Source organism: Physeter macrocephalus, chromosome 18 (assembly GCF_002837175.3).
Source record: "Physeter macrocephalus isolate SW-GA chromosome 18, ASM283717v5, whole genome shotgun sequence".
NCBI classification, from domain to species: Eukaryota; Metazoa; Chordata; class Mammalia; order Artiodactyla; family Physeteridae; genus Physeter; species Physeter macrocephalus.
Window position 1 is genome coordinate 66822626 of NC_041231.1, and position 18330 is coordinate 66840955.

At 38.9% G+C, this 18330-nt stretch overlaps 1 pseudogene; it reads right to left on the bottom strand.

The window, feature by feature from the left end:
• Positions 1–12214: 12214 nt before the first annotated feature.
• On the bottom strand, positions 12215–15364 carry LOC102977438 (ubiquitin-associated protein 2-like; annotated as a pseudogene).
• Positions 15365–18330: the final 2966 nt, after the last annotated feature.

Sequence of the window (18330 nt, forward strand, 5' to 3'; positions counted from 1 at the left end):
CACTTGGGAAGTAAAATTTACAGGGCTTAATGACTGGGAGAATATAAAAGGGAAAGGTAATGAGATAGGCAGCAAAGTATACATGTGGTTTTTCTTTGGGGTAATATGCTAATGATGAGGTTAATCACTGAAAAAGAGAAAAATAGGAAAAAAAATGCAGTTTGGATAGGGAGGACATTGGTGAGTTTAATTCCAGCATCTTACCCATGTGGAAGATCTTAGCATTGTTCTTAAGAAGACTATATACTATATACTAATCCAGAGCTCACAACAAAGCATGGTCTAGCCAAGAAAATTCACAAGTCATTAATCAACACAGATGCTGAATAGCTCATATCACACATAAATTGACGACAAGGAGACCAGAGCCTCAGATGCTATAGACCACCAATATCTGAAGGACACATGAAAGAAAATGATTCTGCAGGTGACATTGAGAAAGGGCTGTGATTAAGTGAGACAGACAGGAGAGGAAAGAGTAATGTCACAAATGAATGTTTATGAGAACTTAGAGGAAATAAATGCCAGCCAAGGTCTGCTGCTGTTCAGTTTTCCCAAACATGGTCCATGACTAAAGAGTGGATTCTGTTCCTTTTTGAAGGGCCTGATAATGACATAAAACTAATAAAAAAGCTTAGATGTGATAACAAAAACTGTTGATGACTAGTCTAATGCTGCTTGAAACTTAGCGTTAATGCATATCACAGAACAAACTGAGTCTGTTAGCAAGAAGGTTGGCACCAGACTACCCAGGTTCATAGCTTGGCTCTATCTGTTGCACATAAGTGATCCTGAGTATGATTCTTGCCTCCCTCTATGTCTCATTTCCCCAAGTATTAAGTGGGTATCATCGTTACCCACCCTCATACAATTACTGTGTTGGTTAAATGAGATTTTAAAGGTTAAGAATTTAGAAATAGCTGGCACAAAGCAGATACACTAAATAAATGTTACCTATTATTATAAACAAAGTATGTCTTTAGCTTGTCAACGATCATCCAAGATTATATCAGTCACAATTACAATTCCAAATAAGACAGAAAACAAACAAAAAGAAATAGAAATCACTTTCTAAGCAAGTCAATAAGTTTCTGACAAAGCTTCCTTTTGAACAAATTATAATTTTTTTAACACTGAATTAAGAAAGGCAGAAACATTTGGGATGAAAGTGTCTGCAGAACCAAATGGTGTGTCTGTGGACTCCATTGTATTCAAATAACTATAGAATTAAAAGCATTATATTCTGTGTTCTAAGGAAAAACACAAAAGAAGACATGGTAGATAAAGATGTCAGAATTCCTAAACTAAAACACCAAATGTCTAGAACTATACCATAAGAAACCAAGACATTTAAACTCATTAAATTGTATACATCAAATATGTACAATTCTTTGTATGATAATAATACCTCAATAAAGCAAGAGTTTGAGTGATGACTTTTCAAGCTATCTAGAACATTTTAAATTATATGGTAATTGATAAATACTGGAAACTGCTATTCTACTAACTTAAAAAAAGTATTTTTAAGTGGCAGTGTTTTACCCAATAGTTTAAAACTCCATCTGACTATCCAGAAATAATAGTTTTTATACATAATGTTTTACACATAATGCCAGGACCTCTTTATCTGTCTACCCACCCACCTACCTTAGTAGCATCTTTCAATATCCATTTTTTGTAGATTGTGCCCAGGTTCTGAGATGTTACAGGAGTAGAAGTGCATTTCCAAAATGTCATCTCCTTATTCAAAATATTCTTACTGTTGACCATTTTTAATGGGCTTGAGTCATAGGTCTTTCCTTGAAATAGGGAAAATGTGGATGACTCAGAAATTATGGGTCTGGTAACACACACAACTGGAAAAATATTCATTATTATTAAATCTCAGTGTGTCCATTTTAGTTCAGTGCTACTTCTTTCATTTAAAAAAAGCAAAATCAAACATCAAACATTTGCCCTCCCCAAAAAGAATAATAACATATTTGTCCTCTATCAACTACTTATTTATTGAGGTTTCTAAAAGTCTTTGATAGGTTTGTATCCAATAAAATAAATATGGCATTAATGTTACTTTATAAAAATAACTGTTCAGTTGAAATGTACTCTAAAAAATATCATTTTTCTTAAAGATTCTTTAACTATCTTTATGAAATCGTTTAAGATTTGGCAAAGATAAATCTCACTATTTAATTTGCATTATGTGCTGTTTTGACATCCATCACATCTTGATTTTACTCTTTAATTAATCACATTGGAATTTACCGTCCATTTTTTATGATTATAATGTGAAATTTTACCGACATAGTTTTACAGTGAATTTCCCCTTTCTTGGTGTTCTATGTCCTGTTAGTTAATGAAGAAAAAATCCTTGAGTGTATTTTATATGTTTTTGATAGCTTTCATTCTTGTTTTTGGCAATAGTTTTTTATACATATTTTATATTTGCATGTTCTAAATATGTATGTATCATTTAATAGTCACCACTAATTTATCTGTTAAAATAATTTTTTATTTATTTGTTCAACTTCTGTCTACTTGTGGTTGTTTTAAGAATACATGTTTCCTTGGAAAGAGATGTTATAGATTTTTAAACGTCTAACAGGTAGGCCTAAACATCCATAAACTATTTTATCCATTTGAAATACCTCTTTCTTTAAAGAAATAATAAGCTGTTCCATAGAAGTAAATTTTTTTGCAAAAGTCATATTCTTAAAAAAAATAAATCAGTGTATTTATTAGCAATTGGAGAACAGTATGACATAATGGACATAATTAAACTGCAGTCAGGAGTATTTTTTCTCCTGTCTTCCCTTTGTAAATTTAGGTACTTTGTTTCTCTTTCCTGGTTTTCTCATCTAGAAAATGAGAGCCTTAACTGTTTCTGGCATATGTGTCTGCCATAGTGCCCATCACTTGATAAGTGATCAATAAACACTTGTTGAATAAATGTTAAAAAGCTAGTGAGGGAAGGGGCAGGAATTCCAAGCCAGGGGCAGGCACCTCTGAAAACCATTCTCTCCTCTGTTCTCCTAATCTCTGTCAGAGAAGATTCACCTGTATCTGTCTAAAATATTAAATTCCTTGTGGGTATACATTTGCAAGGCAGTTCTAACATAGTCTTTCTAGGCAACTATGAGTCTGTAGAAGAAAACTGGAATTAAAGTGGAAAGACATAGGTTAATGTCCTAGTTCTACAACTTACTTTTGTGTGTGCTTCTGGTTCTACATTATAAAATTATGGTTTCTTTCACAGTGTCTGTGTATGTGTCTTTTTTTAAAGAGCAGATAATATATAAAATGCATTTTGTAAAATCTAAATCTATAAGTACTTCCTAGGATTGCAAATAGTGTGTTGTGATGCTATCCAAAAAGGGCTTGATGGGAAGGAAGGCAACAATTTTAAAAATGTTTTTCTCTTTTCTCTCTTCCTCACCTGTATGTGTTCCTTAAAAAAAAAAAAAAAAAAAAAAAAAAAGTCATGTGGAATCATCTCCCAGGAAACCATGGCAAGAAGATCTGCGTGAAGAGGTTGGAGGAAAGACTGAATCCACTTATGAGGAAACTATTAGTCAAATACAGAGCAAGGGACTCACTAATTGACTAGAACTCTTCAAAACCAGGCTGGAACTCCCTAACCACTCATTTCAAGTTTTCTGTAGGGCTTAAAATTTTCAATATCATGAGAGAAAAAGGAGAGTGGGCAAGGAAGGATTCGGAGATTGTGGGAGAGTGCCTTCTGGTTCTCTGGTCATTCAAAAAGAGTCAGATTAGATTAAATTCTACAAAAGTCAGGAGCACCATTTCATAATGCTTTGTGGTTTGTCTGGACAGGAGTCAGCATGCACAGACAGAGGTAGGTACTTGAGTGTCCTGAGATGCAGCAGTAATATTTAATAGAGTTAATTAACCCCCCATGGCTCACTTTCATAATGAAAACAATGACATTTCACAGATATATAGTTTTTAAACTACCCCACCAGCTTTAAATATGTGAAATTGGTCAATTTTATGCCTCCAAATTTCAAAGAAAAACACCTTTTCTAAAAAAATCTTAAATGATCTTCTTTAGACTCCACTTACTTTACTTGGGGTACGAGGTAGCAAGATTTATTTGTAGTTTAGAATGATGTTTGGTTCCTCTTTGACCAATATAGAGAAAACAAAGAGTTCTTTGCTGAAAATCAAATCAGGACCAATAATTATGCCTAATAGTACCTGGTATTTGCAGAGCACCATGCTTTTGAAGTTTGTGGTTTTCCCAGTGCTTTTATTACATGTGATCTCCTTTGATCCTGCCACCATTACATGTGGAGGGAAAGTCAGGTATCATTCTATTGTACTGATAAGTGCAACTGAGACTTTAAAGATTACAGAACTTGTCAACTTCCTTAAGGAGTACTAAATGAGTAACCAAACAGAGTCACAAAGTTCAGCCATATCAAAGCTGGGCTTCTTGAGCTTCCAGTCTTTAGTTAATTTTGTATATCAATCTGCCCCTTAAATAACAGTCATTAAATATCTCTGGTTTATGGAGATGGGTTTCTGGCTTGCTGTATTTGTCTCCTAACTGACTTTCCTATTTGCACTCGAATCCTCTTCAGTCTAGTCTTCAGATCTGGCCAAGGTAGGCTTTAAAACACAAATTCAGTCATGTTCTTCTCTCCTACAGCAAAACCTTCAATGGCTGCCATCATATCTAAAAGCAAATCCATGATTCTCATTCTGACCTTGGAGGTCCTCCAGGATCTAGGTTCAAGGATCAAGGACCCTTCTTTCACTTCACATTTGAGCTTTTTATTTTTTTCTTTGGCCACCCCCACGTCTTGTGGGATCTCAGTTCCCTGCCCAGGGATAGAACCCCTGGCCACAGCAGTGAAAGTGAGAGTCCTAACCGCTGGACTGCCAGGGAATTCCCTGCTTCTTAAACCCACCAAGGGCACTGTGACCTTGGGCTTTTGGTGGAACACTCTCCTTCCAAATGAAAATGCAATTTGTGTTTCTAAAACCATGCTTCCAATTTTGTCTGGATGATTGATTTAGGTCTCTGCTTCCTCTCAACTCCTCGGAGAGTTCCTCTATCTTTACAGAGACCCCCACTCCCATCCTCACCACCTATCCCTATTACCTGCTGCATTCCCAGCACATGGAAGGGTACCTAGCAAAAGTGAGTCTCAACAAATATATGTTGAATGAGGAATGAACAAATGAATGGATGAATACAGTTGAGATGGAACAGATCCAGCAAGGTTGGGTTTTTGCTCATGTTAGCTGCCCATATGGAAATATTAATCAATGTCCTGGAGATGTGACTTAACTGCCTACTTTTGGAAGCAATCTCTTTCCAGGAAATCTCTAACCATCTGGCTGTTTAGGCAGTTTAACATGACACATGTTAAAATTTTAGCTCTAGAAAAAATTTAAAGATGAGGATTATATTTCAGAAGGAATTAGTTCACATAAAGCAGTGTTTATAGCCAAAAAACAGAGTTTTTTTTAACATCTATTCCTCAATCTATTAGCCCCATGGCAGCAAAGGCACATTGCTTTGCAACACCAGCCACGTATTTCAACAAGGAGAGATTTCATTTTAACAAATTATTACTTTCTTCAGTTATTTGATTAACTTATTCATTGATCTGATCAAATTCACATTTATAGTTTACATTGCAGGATCTCACCTACACACATTTTGTTTAAAGGAGCTCATGTTACTTGCTGGAGACAAATATGCAAACTACTTCTGCCTTAAATTGGATTGTTTCATCAACTGTATCATATGAAATATCTTTATAGGCAAATGTTTCAGGACAAAAGAACTTTAACAATTTCATCTTTTCAGCATGCTTGAAAACTTAAAGCTTCTTTTTTTTCTTTTTTACTGATCATATAAAATGGATTTAGAAAAAAATAATTATAAAAGTGAACATTGTTCTTAACCATGAAATGAACTCTAAGCTTCTTATACCTGTGTGGAGAAAGGAAGGGCAGAGTTTACCATGTTTAGAATATCAGCACTAAGAACCAGGAAAGGAAGAGACTTGAAAGCACAAAGTTCCTCTGGCCACATTTTTAATGTCCAGACTCTGATTCTTATATTTCATAGGATTTGTTCTTTTGTTTCCTCTACATCAACCCAACAAATTATCAGTAACAACTCAGTTTTATTTTAGTGCTTGACAGTCTAGAGAGCATTTTCATAAAAATTATCCAATTGGTTCCTCACAATTACCCAGTAAGACAGTTGTAATATTTATATATTTTTACATTCAACCAGTCTAAGGCTCAATGAATGCCACAATCAAGAACCAAAGCAAGGGCATTTGATTCTGCAGTCCACCTTTTTTCCATTAAATCATACCGTTGTTTTGATTTCTAAGATTTAAAATTGTTCCGGTCATTTACCTAACTGCTCTCTCAAGCTTCCTGAGTTCAGAGCAATACTGAATGAAAATCCTTCCTTACAATTGCCTGATGCTTCTAGCTACTAAAAAATACCACAGCTCTATCTATCCGAAGTAATACAGGAGATCTTGGAAGTTTTTAATGCCTTGTTATCAGGAAAAAATATAATTAATAAATAAACTTGCAGGTATATTTATTCCTTCTCTGTGTTCTGACATTAAGTTGGATGCACCTAAAATCTCAATTCCTAAACCAGAATTGTCAGTAATCTCATAACAATAGAGGCTGTTGTTTTCACAGAGCGTTGAAAGGTTTTAGCTGGCTACCTTTTAGGCTGTTGACACATTAAATGTGGCTAGCACACATGATGTGTATGAGGTTAATTTAAATGTATTTTATTCCTTGATTCAGTCATTTGTATCAATAGAAATTAATTGAAGAAAACCCAGGTATGGAAAATTACTTCATAATGATTTCTAATGCTCTTTTTCATTCCTGTGAGCATTGTTCATCTAAGGTCAGCATGGCAGGAGACTTTCTAGTGCTTAGCCACTCCTCTTCTGGGCTCACAGAAGGCTGAACCTTCCCACCATGTGACTATTCCTGGATAATGGTTTATGAGAAGAAATGATGAAGTAGTTAATTGCTGGTATGAGACCCTTCAGTGCTCTCTTCCTCTGCCTGAGCAACTAAGGAGACATCAAGTTCCAGATGGCATAGCTGCCAGATAGAGAGGCTTCATCACCAGGGTCTCCACTTGGAGTAGGACCTCCTGCCAAATCATGCAGGCCATGAAAGCAAGAGTGAGAAAGGAATTTTGAGGGAATCGGCTACTGAGATATCCTACTTTAATATCCAAAGGTTATAGTCACAGGAGCATAGGAATCGGATTCAGAAAATCTGGATCACATCCCATTTAATCGCTTTGTCAACTTGGAGAAGTCACAAAATTTGTGGTTTCATATTCTTCCTTTCTAAAGTAGAGATGATAAAATATTACCTATCGACTTGACTTTTTTTTTTTTTTTGCCGTACGCGGGCCTCTCACTGCTGTGGTTTCTCCCGTTGCAGAGCACAGGCTCCGGACGCGCAGGCTCAGCGGCCACGGCTCACACGCCCAGCCGCTCCGCGGCATGTGGGATCTTCCCGGACCGGGGCACGAACCCGTGTCGACTGCATCGGCAGGCGGACTCTCAACCACTGCACCACCAGGGAAGCCCTTACCTATCGACTTGAAAGAGTGACTATGAAAATCAAATGGCATAGTATAGGTTGACTCACTCTGCAATTTATGTTCATAAATGTGGTGACATATTTTTGATTCCTTTGAATTGTGATTTTCTGATTAAAGGAATTTCTCTTCCCAGTCTCCTCATTCCATTCCTTAGAAAAAGTAGACAAGAAGACCAAACTTAGAGTGTGGAAATGAACAGGATGCCTTTAAAAAAAATTTTAACCCTTTGCTGTAATCATACTGAGGCTCAAGATTTCTTAGAATCAGGTCTTCCAGACTCAAGTTCAAGTCCATGATATTCAGAGTTTCAAATTGGTTTATATGGTTTTCCACTTTCACTAGCTTTGCACTTCAGAGAACCAAGACACTCCCTTACACTTCTTTTAGTACAATGTGGAGCACAAAGTAAACTAGGTGTTGAGAGAGCATCAAAGCATTTTTGGTGTGACCAAGATGGTAGGGTAGGAAGACCCTGAGCTCATCTCGCCCCATGGGTGCACCAAGATTACAACTCTTTACAGAGTAACTATCGACAATGATGACATGAAGACTAGGAGAAAAAATTTTCCACAAAACAAAAAATATAAAGAAGGAACCACAGTGAGATGCATAGGAGGAGCAGAGATGTGTTCTAGTTAAGACCCACTCCCCCAGGTAGGTGACCACAAATGAGAGGATAACCACAATTGCAGAGGCTTTCTACAAGGACTGGGCAGTTGGACATCACATCAGCCCTCCAGCCCAAGAGTTCTGCACCAGGAAGTCAAGACAAGCTCTCAGAACATCTAACTTTGAAGGCCAGCAGAGCTTGTATACAAGAGAGACAAAGGCTGTGGGAGACTCCAGTCTTATAGGGCTCACACAAAATCTCACAGAGAGAGTTTGGGTCCCAGCACAGAGGCATGCAGTCATTTGAAAGGAGCCTTGTCAGACCCAATTGCTCATCTTGGACAGCCTCCCAGAGAGACAGGAGGCAACTGGGACTCCCCTGGGTATACAGATGCAGGTGGCAACCATTTGGGGGAGCTCATTCTACCATGCGAACAATGATGATGACAAGAATAATTTTGGAGTCCTCCCTCAGCCCATTAGTTCTGGGGGCTTACTCTCTCACCAGCAGGCCAGTTAAATCACAAATAATCAAAGAAAAGCAAATCAAAACCACAATGAGACATCACCTCACACCTGTCGGAATGGCTATTATCAAAAGACAACAAATATCAAGCAAGTGTTGTTGAAGGTGTGGAGAAAGGGAACCCTCAGGCACTGTTGGTGGGCATGTAAATTGGTACAGACACTATAGAAAACAGTATGACGATTCCTCAAAATAAAAACTAAAACTATCATACAATCCAGCAATACCAATTCTGGGCATTTTTTCTGAAGAAAACAAAGACACTAATTTGAAACAGTATATACAGCTCTATGTTCATTGTGGTGTTATTTATGGTAGCCAAGATATGGAAATATCCTAAGCGCCCATCAATAATTAATGGATAAAGAATATGTGGTATATATATATATGTGTGTGTGTGTGTGTGTGTGTGTGTGTGTGTATGTGTTTATATATATCCAAGATGTGATACACACAATGGAATATTACTGAGCCATAAAAAGTGTGATATCTTCCTATTTGCAGCAGCAGGAATGGACCCAGAGGGCATTATGCTAAGTGAAATAAGTCAAATGGAGAAAAACTAATACAGTATGATTTCATTTATATGCAGAATCTAAAAAACAAAACAAATGAACAAACAGAAACAGACTCATAGATACAGAGAAGTAACTGGTAGTTGTCAAAATGGGTAGGAGTGGGGAATGAGTGGAATAGGTGTAGGAGATTAAGAACAACAAACTTCCAGCTGTAAAATGAATCAGGTAGATATAATATACAACATAGGAAATACAGTAATAACTTTGAAAAGTGACAAATGGTAATTAGAGTTAACAGGGGTATCATCTTGTGGATGACACTCTCTTGCACACTTGAAACATAAGTAAGTGAATTATACTTCAATAAAAAAGAAAATTTTAAAAATATAAATAAATGACAAAGAAATATATAGGTAAGTAAAAAGAGAGAATTAAGTCAGTTTATACTATTCCTTGGATTCTTAAACTTAATTGCCCAGTCTAGCAAAGCAAGAAGACCAGCAAGACCAGTAAGTACTCCTGTGTATCTCCTTTACTGAGTGAACAGGCACAGCCAAGAAGAGAAACAGGCATACAACTAACTTTCTAAATTTGAGCCATGAAATTTGACCATGGTTTGTGTCCTCCAAACATAAGATATTATGGGGATATGGTGTAACTCTTCAAGCTCTCATCTAACCCTCTGTCCATTGAAGAAACAAAAACAGTGCAGTCATTAGAGAAACACTCTAGGTAGTAATTAAAAGCGGGCTCTCTGAAGTCAGGCTGAATTCCAGCTCCGCAACTTACTGAGTTACCCTGAGCATGTAACTTCTTCATGCCTCAGATTTTTCATCTATAAAGTAGGTATAATAATGGTACATAACTTATACATTTGTTTTGAAAATTAATCTATGTAAATTGTTTTGAAAAAGTCCAAGACATAGTGAACACTATAGGGCTTACTTACTGTTGTCTCCTTTTAATCAAACTCCAAGTTATTCTAACACAAAATGAAAAGAATTGGATGCTGTAAAAGATGGGAAGAGTTTTTGGGAAGACAGAAGAATGAATTTTTGAGAAATTTCATGAACAATTGAAGCAACAGAAGATGACTAAAGATGTGTTAGGGACATTTTATTATTTTGTGATTGACAAAATCTATAGGACTCTTCAATCTTTTGGGCCCAGATTTGCATTTCTGTCCATGGAACACATTTGGGTGAACCAATGGTTCATGTCTAAACTGAAATCTAATCTGCCACAAAACTATCGCTTTCCTTATTTCTGATAAAATCTAAGTGTTTTCCTGGCTCCTTAAATATGGGAATTCAGTGTCATTTTTTGGATCCTACATATCTCCCTCTTTCAAACCCAATCAGTGGCCAATCCTGGTCAAATATATTCACAGGAGTCTTTTCCACTTCCTCTCTGTTACCATTTCACAAATCTGGGTCCTCACCTTCCTGCTGCTGCATTGCTTGAGGCTTCCCAGCAGGCGCTGCTATCAGCGACCCTCACCTCACCTTTGCTAGAGTACAAGAGAAGAGATGGGTTTTATTTTTCCTTCCAAGGGTACAGATTTCAGAAAATAGCCATTTGTGTTCACTTCTACCACTAAAAGTAACCAAGTAGTAGTTTTATTCCTAATGTGATAAGCCACATATGAATTTAAAGAATAGTAATGCCCCATTTTACATATACATACAGAAACTGATAGAACGGCACACATACATAAGCATGTTTTATATATGTATATGTATAGGTATATAATGGGGCATTGCTGATATAGATATACATATAGATATAGGTATATCTGTCTTTTCTTTCTTAGAAGCTACAATGATTCTTCACCAGTAGCTGTTCATGCTATCATGAAAATGGATGTTAGTAGTGAGTTCAGATCCAGCAAGTAATTCCTGACTTTCAGATCACTATGCAATTGAAGAATGCTTTGAAATGAATATCATATTTTTACTTTGGACATTTGTTATTTCTAACTTGATGCATACCCATTATGAATTTTATAAGGGCCTCCATAGTGAGTGTGTATGTGTGTATACAGCCCCCCCACACACATACACACGCCCAGAAAGAAAGCAAGTGAGAGGAAGATGCCTGTCAACTTCAATTCTATATGCATAAAAATGCATGAGAGAAGGGACTGAAAATGTAGGGGTAAAAAGACAGGAAATGTCAAGCTTGATAGGTCATGCCAAGGGGAAAAATGTACTCTAAAAATGTCCTACCATTTAATGTACTGGTATTAATTTGATTTTATATTCAACGTGAATATGTTGTGTATATCCATGATCATATCTAGATTGTTATTTTACCAAGCTAAGATTTCTGTTGCTCATTGGAGCTCAGCATTTCAAGACTGTTAATCTCTGCTTGTCATTCATGCCAGTTTTGGTGTGTGTTTTTTTGTAGTACAGGTTTTCTTTTTATATATACAAGACACATTAATTCATTAAATTTCAGGACACAGTACAAAAAAAACAACAATTCAACTAATTCATCTGACAATGCTGTTCATATTCGTGATGCCATTTTTTGTTGTTGTTGTTTTGTTTCCTAATAATAAAGGAGGAGACTTAGGGCTGTTGGGCTGATATATATTTGGGGGTCCCCCCTCCCCCCATCACCACCAGGGTGAACAGGAGGAGGAGAAGGGACGGCAGGGCCCACAGCAAACTTTCATAATCTTGAATCCAATGGGGGAGGAGGAGAGGAAAGGAAGAAAAAAAAGGAGAAAATACAAATCCTATAATACATACAAGAGTGGGGATGGTACAGACATGAAGCTGAGGCACGGGGTGGGCCGCTGGGGGTGGGGGCAGCAGAACCCCCCCCACATTCCTTTCTCTCTTTGATGCTGTTCCCATAGTTGCCAGGCTGAGAAGCCCTCTCAGAAGATGGGACCAGGAGAAGAGAGTCAGGGGCTCAGCTGGCCCCCCAGCTGTAGCTGTTGTTGGCAGACTTGCTGGTCTGGGGCTTCTGTGGGATAGAGCTGGTCTGGCTACGTTGCCCACTGCCTGTGTGGCCATCCTGCTGCAGGTGATGGTGAAGGATCTGGGAGTGAGGCTGCTGATGGGGGGTCAGAATGTGCCTAAAGGGGGCAGGTGAGTAGGCAACAGCTGTGGCCAGATTGATGGGCACCCCCACTTCCTAGGGCTGAAGGCAAGTTGAAGGAGGCAGCAGGAGTACCAGAATGAAAACCTTGTTTCTCAAAGGCCTGCTGGGTTTTGGAGTACACAGAACCTGAGATATCTGGCACACCCGTGTTACTGGAGGTGACTGATACACCAGTGTTGTATCCATGAGACCCATATCCACTTGGCTGTTGGAAAAGGGTGGCTGATGCATTCACACTGACATTCACACCATGCTGCTTGGAAGAGGTAGGAGCCACAGGGAACACAGCAGACCCATACTGGAAGGTGCTGGGGAGGCCCGGAACCCCTGTGTAGTGTGGCAGGTTGTTGTAACTGTAGCCAGGATGCAGCGCCGGGTTCAGGAATGCCTGCTGCATGGTGTAGTGAGTCTGTGTCTGGTTCGGCTGGGGCTGGGCTAAGGCTGTGGCTGGGGATGGGGAGGAGGCAACCCCATAGCCGAACTTTGTGAGGTCACCAGAATAAGTGTTGCTGGCCAGGCTACCATCCCTCTCAGTCAGCGGAGTGGTGGGTGTGGGAAATGGAATGCTGTAGTAATCCAATGGAAATCTTGTCTGAAGCATCTGCATCATCATAACCATATACTTGTGGTGGGTAGGCATGTAGCAGCCCTGGAGCCATAATATATGGATTAGGCAACAACGGCAGGACCCCAGGAGGGAGGTTGGGAGGAGCTTTTCCTGAAGTCATAGCAACTGAGCTTCGAGTGGAGGCTGTGATGGTAGAGTTGCTGCCTAGACTGAGCCCCAAGCTCCTGTCACTATTGAGACTGGAAGAGACACTGACCACTGGTGCAGAGACTGTGCTGGACATGGTGGAGAAAGTGCTAGAGGAAGAATGAAGACTTGCCTCACTCTCCACGCTTGTGTGCAAAAGAGTGGATGTCGAAGTCCACCCAGAAGATGCTGATGATGAAATGGTATTCTGCTGAGTAGATAACATGCTGCCGTGTTGTGTGCTGGTAGTATTTGGAATTTCCTCATTGTGGATCAAGCCACCCAAGGAGGATGAATGCTGATTGGCTGTCGTCAGTAAGGAAGCTGCAGATACCATTTCACTGAGAGAGGGGTTGCTAGAAGTTGAAGGTGCAGAGCCTGTAGCACCTTCAACAGATTGCGTGTTCTGCAACTGCATGACCTGTACAGAACTGAAGCCATTCTTTGCCTGAGTCAAGTCCTTTTGGGTTGATAAAGATATGGAGTTGGGTTACCGCTGAGTCTGTGTGGATCACTGTTCATATAGAGGGCCCTGAGCATTATTTTGGGAGGTATAGGTTGTCGACTGAATTGGGCCACTCTGATAACTGGACTCCTGGTTAGATGAAATTGTGGATGAAGATTCACTGGCCGTGCTGGTATAGAGGCTACTTGGAGCCTGGCTTGAAGAGGCGCTCATGATGGGGGTGGACTCATAATCAGAAAGGACAGACTCTGACCCAAACTGTAATGCCCCAAACTGCAGGTGGAGCCCTGAGATATGTGCTGAGCCAGGCATCTCAACAGCCAGAGTAGGAATCTTAGAAGTCACAGAGGCTTTTTTCTTCTGCTGTTTCAGTTTTTGCTGAGCCGGCTGAGGACTGTAAGATTGGTTGTCTGAAGACCCAGGAGACATTTGAGGAGTCGAGGTGGATTTGTTTGGCAGAGGAGAACACGGGTTGGGGTGGGGGAGGTGCAGCAGTGGAGGTAGCCACTGCAGGTTGCTTCTCCTGAAGGAACACCTCTATCACATTTGAAGAAGGGTGAAAGGTTGGCGCTTTGTAAAGGGGCTGTGCATTGTTGAATCATTTGGGTTCTTCAAATCATATTGCGTCAACGATAGGGATTGTGTGGTGGAGCCCATGTCCCAAGAGGAGGTGGTGGTGGTTCCAGATTGAGAATGCTGAGCCGCCAACTGAGCAGAGCCCTGAGCAGTCTTGAATTGCTCCAAGAACTGGGAGCCTGTGGTGCTTCCGCCTTTAGCTTCACCGACATCACCAACTCCTTTCCCTAACATGCTCACCATACTGTGATGAGAAAACATGTTCCCTGAAACAGGCTGTGATATGGCACTCTGCTTCAAGTTACTGAACACCAGAGGCTGGAGAAGAGAAGGAGCCTGAGATGGATCCATATTAGATGAATCATTCTCCATTGAAGGCAGTGTCTTCCCCAAGAGAGCAGCAAGGTCAATTCTCTGACCAGCAGTGATTGTCACATTCTCCACAGGCAGATGCCTTGACGACACATTAGAGGCAGTGAAAATCTTGGTCTCAGAAAGATCTTCATTCCTGTCTTCAGTTTCCCACTCCTCTGTTGCAGTCCTCTATGCACTCGTCCCATCATCGGGTTCAAAGTGGCCAGTGTTGTTCCATGTATTGCAGCTGTTATTGACATAGTTATCAGTATTTGCCAGCTCTGCATAATCAGCTGGATTAAAGGTTCCCATTCCTTGAGAAGAAAACCTTCCTCCCCACCTACCAGAGTCACCTCTGCCTCGGCCACGACGTCTTCTGCCTCTTTCTGTGCCTCTTCGAGAAGGCCCTCCACACTTGGTGCCATCGAACCCATTTTCCTGACCTCGAAACTCTCATCCATGGCTGGCACCTCTCCCCCATCTTGGTGGCCCACAACGTCGCCGACTATAGTCTCTGTCCCGGTCTCGATTTTCTTTGCCCTCCTCATTGGATTCTGTTTGGCTACCATTCTTCTGTCCTGAGACTCCCTTCTTCTTCCCAACCATCTCCCAGGAATGCATATCTGAGTTTCCTTCCAGCAGTACATTGATGGCTCTGTTGACATCTCCATTGCAGTCATGCAAAGCAATGACACATTCATCCTGGTTCTTGCCTGTGATATCAATCATTTGTTTCACCTTTTCCTCAAAGCCAGCATCATTATGGTCCAAAATCATCTGTGCAAGTCGAATTTGCTCGTCAGTGACCCAGGGCCGCTGCTTGTGCTGTGTCTGGTTTTGGTTTTCAGGTCGTTCCCAGTTTCCTCGGGCTTGGTTAGTGCCCACCCATGTCATAATTTACAGTATATATGAATAACAGTATTTACAATGTAGAATACTGTCTCCTCCTCATGCCAGTTTTAAAAGAATTGTTTGAATGTAACTGCACAACATGCTGTTTTGTCCACTAGTGTTGTCCCAAAGTCTTTTGTGACTGAAAAGCTATGGTGATCATGGACCTGTGGTATCTAGGTAAAAAGCTGCTTTTCTCCCCTAAAGGATGAGTCAGGAAAATCAATCGCACCCAAACATAAAGCAATACATCTCCAAACACTCTTCTGTCTGATTCTTCTCACGAACATAACATAAATGAGGGATACAAGGAGTTGGTCTGCAGCCGGACTCCCTCTCATTACCCCTTGACCACTTCCTTCCTTCCCTCACAGGTGAGAGCTGACTCATCTGTAAGGGCCGTGCAAGTGGAGCACCTCGGCTTTGAATGACTGTTCACACCTAACTTCCCCAGCAACATTTAATTTTAATGTGCTTCCTTGTTCATGATTCTCCTCAGGTGTCATCTGTGTGGTTCACCCACTCCAAGGGTGGCATGCATAGTGGGTCAATATCCCCCTTTTGTGTGCCTATAGCACATAGATAATCAATAACTGTATTGTTTCCCACTTAGTCCAGACATCTTTAGAATTCTCGATACAATTGCATGTCAGGTGAACTTCATCAGTCAATCAGGGCTAAAACCTACTTGCTATGCCTAGGTTACTCATTCTCATTTAAAATATGTGTATTGTAAAAAAGAGTTCAGGAGACAAAATGATGGAACTCAAATTTATTTTTATGAGTATTCCTTATTAAATTAGCAACAACAACAAAAATATATGTATGTATGTGTGTATATATACATATATATTTATTAACAAGACTCGTCCTTAGGACCGTCATTGACTTTTGTATATGTTTACTCAAAAATATTATGAAATGAAAATGCTATCAATGATTATTAATTTTATTCAAGAGACTGTTAAACATGTTTAAAAAATAGCCACAAATACATGTGCAAGTTATGTTATTTATTAAGTCTACAGAAAAACCTGGCAGAGTGTGTAGATTTATGGTAACATTCTTTCCTCTATGATCCCCAAACTCACCATACTTAGGTCGATTGTAACACTTGCCACATTGTTTTGAAATCACTTCCTTTCTTATTTCACTGACCAACACCTCTGAAACAGGAGAGCCTGGCTTCTCTTTGCATCCTGTGATAACTGATTGAAATAACTGACTGAATGAATAAATGATTCTATTTTTTAACAAGTGGTGTTATATTATTCTGCTGTCATGAGACTAACTATATTCTTAGCGCTTCCAAAGCATGTTATTATTGTTATCCCAGTGAAATTCTGTTCAATGACTAATTTCAAATGTATATTTCACCTTAACAAAATGTCCTTTTTTTTTTTTTTGGCTTGTTGAAATAGTAAATGAACTGACATAAGTGTTAATTCTCTGAATGAGTCATTTTAGTGTTACTAATTAGTTTAAACGGTGAAATTAATATTTAAGAGCTATAATTTTTAAAACTATATAAGTAACTAAATTGGCTTTGAAGGCTGTAAATGTTTTAATACTCACACAAGAATGTTACAATCACCTTTGAAAAAGTTTAAAATCCATTTTCAACAAACTATATTATCTTTGAACCTCCTGAGAAACATTTGGAACTTGAATTTTTTTAATAAATTATATTTATAATTCTCTGTACAACCCAAATACATTACCACGATGGGAAAAATCTGAAGCCAGAGTCTTACAAAAGGTGAATTACTGTGTCTTTATTATCAATGTAAAAGGACTTGCAGTCCATCCTTAAAGATTTGGATTCTTTGATATCATCAAAGTAGAGATGTTTAACTGCAGAAAATACTGACATGACATTAGATATACTTGAAGCCATTCCTTAAAATTTGTTGATTAATCGTGTGGTGTTAGATGTTCCAAATCAACTTCACTCTTCTTGAATCTTCAGCTTAAACTCACAACTTGAATCTTATTTTGCATTTTGAAATTGAGCTAACACTGGTCCTTTCCACTCCCTCCTTTGGTGTCTAGAATTTGTTAAATCCTAATGGTTATGATTCAGGAATCTCAAGGATATTCCTTTTGTACATGAAGATTTGTCCAAGTCAGAGATGCTCTCTTTAAGAAAGTAACTGACCTGGCATATTTTTGAAAAGAATATATTTTAAAACATAAAAAATGTCCAAGTCATTCTTCTGGATGGTGGGATTCTAGGTGATTTTAAATTTTGTCTTTTTTCTTGACATTATTTTCCTAATTTTGTGATATGGACCTCAGTAATTGTATAAGAAAAATTAAAATTAATTCATAATATCTGTAGATATAGATAAAGATGAAAATTTACATTAGTGCTAAGAGTATCTGTACTTACTCTACACCAGATGCTCAACTCAATTATTTCTGATGGAGTGGATACCATTTTTCAAAAAAAAAGTAGTATTTATACTATTACTTTTGTGTTGTAGTAGCAGTGATGCTGTGTGTTGTGATGGTGGGGTGGGGGTTAATAAAGCAAGGAAAAAGAAACACAAAGTATATTGAAAACCCCTGGGGTCTGAGGGGAACATGGATCTTTAAGGATGAGGCTGGATTTTAAGGCCATGGTCTAGAGACCTGAGAAGAATGTTTGTCTTTTCCCTAAAGGAAATGCTATGTCACTGAAATATTGTAGCAGATAATTGATACCACTAAATTTTCACTTTCTTTTTTTTTTTTAACATCTTTATTGGAGTATAATTGCCTTAATGGTGTGTTACTTTCTGCTTTATAACACAGTGAATCAGCTACACATATACATATATCCCCATATCCCCTCACTCTTGCATCTCCCTCCCTCCCACCCTCCCTTTCCCAACCCTCTAG